This window comes from Perognathus longimembris, chromosome 28 (assembly GCF_023159225.1).
Source record: "Perognathus longimembris pacificus isolate PPM17 chromosome 28, ASM2315922v1, whole genome shotgun sequence".
Taxonomy (NCBI): domain Eukaryota; kingdom Metazoa; phylum Chordata; class Mammalia; order Rodentia; family Heteromyidae; genus Perognathus; species Perognathus longimembris.
The window spans coordinates 66,912,959-66,918,966 of record NC_063188.1 but is presented as its reverse complement, the minus strand read 5'-3'; positions in this window follow the sequence as shown (position 1 = coordinate 66,918,966).

Here is a 6,008-nt window from a genome sequence, read left to right as displayed (position 1 = left end):
ACCTAAAAATGATTGAAATATTACCCAAAAAATTACAAAGGAAAAAATGTTGGGAGAAACACACAGTAAAGAAAACATAGATAAGGGGCTGGGAGTATGGCCTAGTGGCAAAAGTGCTTGCCTCGTATACATGAGGCTCTGGGTTCAATTCCTCAGCACCACATATACAGAAAATGGCCAGAAGTGGCGCTGTGGCTCAAGTGGCAGAGTGCTAGCCTTGAGCAAAAGGAAGCCAGGGACAGTGCTCAGGCCCTGAGTCCAAGGCCCAGGACTGGCCAAAAAAACAAACAAAAAAACAAACAAACAAAAAACAAACAAACAAAAAAAGAAAACATAGATAAGTACAACAGACTTTTCTTTATTATCCTAAGTTTGTATGTTTAGTGGCTAAAGAAAAAATGTTATTTATTATTATTTAAGCATGTATAGAAAAAAGATTAAGATCTCTATATTATAAGCCAAGTATATAAACCAATGTACAAATGGAAAAATGTTTTTATACTTCAAACTATTAAAGAGTTTATCATAGACTTTGAAAACCTGGCACTGGTGACTCACACCTAGAATCCTAGCTACTCAAGAGGCTGAGATCTGAGGATCATGGTTCAAAAGCAAAGGCTTTAATTAATTACCAATTAATTACTAATTAATTACCAATTACAAAAAACCAGAAGTGGAGTGTGGATCAAGTGGTAGAGCTCTAAACTTGAGGGGAAAAGTCAAGCAAAAGCTTGAGGCTGTTACAAAAATACTTTGATAAATTGTGTACATATACTGAAACCCTAAAAAACTATTCAGAGATACACTCCAAAGTCAAAGTGAATTTTTCTAAATTTAGAAAGAAAAATTTAATCGGCTGGTATGTCATGGTTAAGCCTCAACTTTACTTTCCTGAGAGATACAGCAGATATAAAACACAAAGTGCTTTCCATACTTTTTACATTCTTTTCTTCCATTTAAGATAACCTCAAGTAAAACAATTTTTAAATACCAAGAAAAAATGGAACAATGAAATCAATAAAGCCTTCTCCTCTGTTTACATTTCATACCTTAGTTTCTTTGGAATATTCATCTGGAAGTTTCCAGTTGAATTCTTACAATGAGGACTGAATATAATTGTGAAACACATTTCATTCTCAAACTGCCACATGTAGGTTTCAAGGACAAAATACATCACACCAAGTTAGAAACATATTTTTTTTCTCTTGAAATAACATTTATGAATTTGGTCCCTAATCAAAAAAATTGCTGTTATCATGAGTTTGCTTACATATGTACATATACACAGTTTTACTTGACAAGCCAATGATGTTGGTGTTTGCCCACCAACATCTCAGGGTCAATGGATTTTACATCCCAGGTCTGCTGAAAATCTTATTTATTTTTGCCCGTTGTGGGATTTGAACTCAGGGCATAGGTGCTGTCACTGAGCTTTTTCACTCAAGGCTAGCACCCTACCACTTTGCGTCACAGAACCATTTCCAGTTTTCTGGTGGTTAATGGGACATAAGAATCTCCCCAACTTCCTCCCCGCCCAGCTACCTTTGAACCTTGATCCTTAGATCTCAGGAAGACCAATTAACTTTTATATTTTTACAGTACAAGTCCATCTCACCAGTGTTCCAATGTTGGAGTTAGTCTATTCATCAATTCAACTGAATGTAGTTCTCTTTGATAATCAGGAAGCAACAGTTTATTACAGAAAAAACTGAAATGCTTTCAGATCTTCAAAAGCAAACTGGGACAAAATACTCTGTTGTTCACAATGGTCTATGTTGACAGAAAAAGTGAAGGTTTCTAGTAGATGATGGCAGAGTCCATGGAAGTTGATGCTTGGTGGTAACTGCTGCAGTATACACCTTGAGCACCAACAATTTTTTTCAATCTTAGCCAAAATCCCAAGTCTAAAACGGGAATGCTGTAAGCACCATCAACATAAGCGGTCTGTAAAATTGTCCCCAAGTCAGTTTATTTGATTCACCTTAAAAAAAAAAGTCTTTAATCCAGGCATGGCAGTTCACACCTGCAATCCAAGCATTTGGGAGACTAAGACAGAATGACTGCTATAAATTCTAAGACAGTGTGGGTTACAGAGAAACTCTGTCTCAAAACATGCCCTCCACCCCCCAAAATGTCTTAATGGTCAAGTAAGAAGCCTGTTAAAACAACATAAACAGGAAAACCACATTTTGAACGTAAGTAGTTTGTCAGTAGATTAACTTCAACTAAAAGCAACAAAGGGTAAACTGATGTTCTTTAAATCTGAACTTTGACATAGTCATTCATTTAGAGTTAAACTGCACAACAAGTTTCTTCATTTACTCTCAAAGTTGTGGCAATGCCCAGAATATATCACCTCAGCACTTGTCAAAGTACCAGAGCTCACTGTTTTTCTTCTTCTGCACCCCTTTTCCACTGGCACCATCTTTGAGGTTGCAAAATCGACACAGCAGGCAAGAGAGCTTGTTGTTTGCCTCAGCGGCCGGCTCTGGGCCTTCCCGGTGTTTGGGGCGGATCTCTTCGATCTCCCAGCTAAATGGAGGAGAGGTTTCGCACATCTGGCGGACTACCCGGACCATGTTGCGTAGCTGTCAGTCAGTACGGAAGTTAGGGTGTCTAAGGGTTTTTTGGCATAGGGGGCAGGAGAACTTCCGTGAATGCCTGTCCTCCCCCCTCGTGAGAGTCTTTCATGGTCTTCCACAGGGCGGTTGCACACGCTCAGCAGAAGCTGTGCCCACAGCCAATGGACACTGGGTCATTGAGGTAATCGAGGCAGATGCTACATGTGGCTTCCTTCTTAAGCATCTGCAAAGAGTCCGGAGCAGAGTTGGAGGCGGCCATTTTGCAGCTTGGCCTGAAGTAGTGTGGGCTTGAGCGCGGGCAGAGGAGAGGGAGCACCAGCAGACTGGCTTCGGAGCCACACAATCGCACCGTGGCACACACACGGCTCAAGCTGGCCACTCCAATTCAGGCCTCAAGGGGCCTCCAGCTCCTCTCAGGCTGTGCTCACCCATGAGCGCGGAAATCCAGTTCAGACTCACAGCGGCTCTTGGGGCCGTGAAAGCCGGAACCAGGTTGAGCTCCCGCCGGTGTGCAGACTGGAACCAGGCTCAACTCTCGCGGGCAAGCAGACCAGAACCTGGCTCAACTCTCGCGGGCATGCACACTGAAACCTGGCTAGGCCCTGCCCTTGAGGGTGGCAGGCGGAAGTAGGCCCCACCCTCACGGGCATGAAAGTCAGAAAATGAGCTAGGCCAAGACCTTGAAAGAGATAGGCTGGGAACCCGGCTTGGCCCCGCCAGGTGTGCAGGCTGGAACCACACTAGGCCTGGCCCTCACGGGTGATAGGCAGGAATCTGGCACTGCCCTTGCAGGTAGTTGGCCAAAAGCAAACCTTGCCCTCATGGGCTTGCAAGCCGGAGCTAGGCTCTGGGCTGCAGAATGCACTAGGTGGAACGGGCTAGGCCCAGACCTTGTGAGCTGTAGGCCAGAACCAGGCTAAGGCCAGCCCTCATGGGTGTGCAAGCTGGAAAATAAGCTAGGCCCAAACCTCGCAAGAGGTAGGCTATAACCAGGCTTGGATCCACCAGGTGTGCAGACTAGAACAAGGCTTGGCCTGGCCCTCACAGGTGATTGGTGGGACTCCGGCCCTGACCTTGCAGATGGTACGCCAGAAGCAAGCCCTGCCCTCGTGGGCGTGCAGGCCGTAACCAGTATGCACAGACTACAGACCCAGACCTTGTGAGCAGTAGGCCGGAACCAGCCCCCTGGTCCCGGTACAACTATCTGCACTATTGGTTTGCTTGTAGCACTGCCTACTCAAAGTGCTTTTTTAGTTTTTGTCAGTCGTGGGACTTAAACTCAGGGCCTGTGCACTGTCCCTGAGCTCATTTTGTGCAAGGCTATATGGCTCTGCCACTTTGAGCCACAGCACCACTTCCAGCTTTTTTTGGTGACTAATTGGAGATCAAAGTGTTAGGGACTTCCCTGCCCAGGCAGGCTTCAACCGTGATCCTCAGATCTCAGCCTCCTGAGTAGCTAGGATTACAAGCGTGAGCCACAGGCTCCTGGCTCAAAGTGAATTTTTAAGTAACGTGCAGGAAGACAGGACAAAGAAAATGGAAAAAATGAAACAAAAAACTAAATCTTAAAGGACAGAGTTAGCTTTGACATTGTCAATAATTATGTTAAATATGAATTAGCTAAATATACTAATTAAAACAGACTGGAAGAAGGGTGTAAGAGAACAGGGAACTCCAGTAGATAAGAGATTTTAAAAGTGGCATACATTATATGTGGCTGATAAGTGCTCCATTGTAGCCTATTTTGTTTCCATAGGGCCTTGGGCTCTTGTTCAAATGCTTTTTCCTGCCCAAGCTCTGCTTCCTCCCATAATGCCCTGTGTGCCTGCCCAACCATAAAGAATCTTATACTAATCTTTCCTTCCAATCTACCAAGATCATCTCAGGTTGACTCATGTGAAAGCCATCAAGCAATCAGTGCAAGGCCCAAGGGAGATGTGGAAGGAGTCCTGTACTACAAAACTTACCTCTAAGAGTACTCCATTTGTCTTTTCTTTAGACTTCTTTCCTGATGGAGCTTATCCTACTTTCATTTTCAAATAAACTTATTAAACACTTCCCTGCTTTGAATTCTTTAATGGGTAGTGTCCAGGAAAATAGAGGAGAAAGAACAAGCCAGACTAGATTACAAATAGGCCCGGACTGTTTATTGAGGCACAGCGAGGGGCAGCAACTTTCCTGCAGGACTGGAGGTTGTATGAAGGAGTGAGGCAGAGGCTAAGCTTATATTGGGTCAGGCGTGACTTAAGGGAGCAGGTGGCTTATCGGGAACAGAAGGAAGTTTTTCCCAAAATTGGGGGAGGTGGGGACCTGTGGTTCGGCCTGGAATGTCTTACCAAGCTGTCAAAACCAAGGGAGGTAAGGACTTATGGTCAATCAAGCCCAGCGTGGAATGCTTTACTCAAGGGCAAGTATTTCCTCATGCACCTGGGTTTATGAGGCAAAGGTGAGTCCCTTCAGGTAGAGAAAATTAACCTGCCCTTAGGATATTTATTTATTTATTGTACTGGTCCTGGGGCTTGAATTCAGAGCCTAGGTGCTGTCCCTGAGATTTTTTCTCAAGGCTAGTCTACAACCTGAACCACAGCTCCACTTCTGGCTTTTTGGTAGTTAATTGGAGATAAAAATGCCACTGACTCTCCTACCTGGGCTGCCTTCAAACTGTGATCCTCAGATCTCAGCCTTTGAGTAGCTTTGATTATAGGCATGAGCCACTGGCGCCTGGCATAGTAGAGGGAATTTTAGAGCCATGACAAACTTTGTTGCCTACCATAGTCTTATTTCAGATGTGATGATCTTGGTAGATTGGAAGGAAAGATTAGCATAAGATTCCATCCAAGCACTAAACAAAGCAGGAGCAGAACTGAGAGTAGAACAGTTTTGTATAAGACTCATTGGCAATTGCCAGGTCACAAAAACATCAATTTGAATAATTATTCATGCATGAGTACCCTCTTAAGAGCTAAGGAAAATAGATAAGAGAACACAGGATGTAACAGAATAATACTTAATAATGCATCTGGATGTAACATAATAACAAGACATAATGAAGAAGACAGGAAGAAGAATTTTACAATATTTAACCCAACCCTCTTCCTTCCCAGCAAGTACATTCCAGAGACAGACACCAAACCACTGGAAGAAAGTGAATGAAATAAGAATGGGACTTTTAGTTGAACTGAAATAGGTATGCTGAATCTAACCAGCGCCATCTTAACCATGTGATTGATGATAGGATATTGGGATTAACTGGTGCCATCTTGTCTTCAGGGTGGAGGCAGGCAAGACCCACCTCCTAGATAATGGGAGTGCCTGAATTCCTAGAGACAGGAGGGGGGACTTTGCCAGTAGGTTATTGGACCTGCCAGTCTTGGGTTGTGAACTCTGAAGCTCCCTGTGACCCTGCTCCCTCATCTGACCCTATTT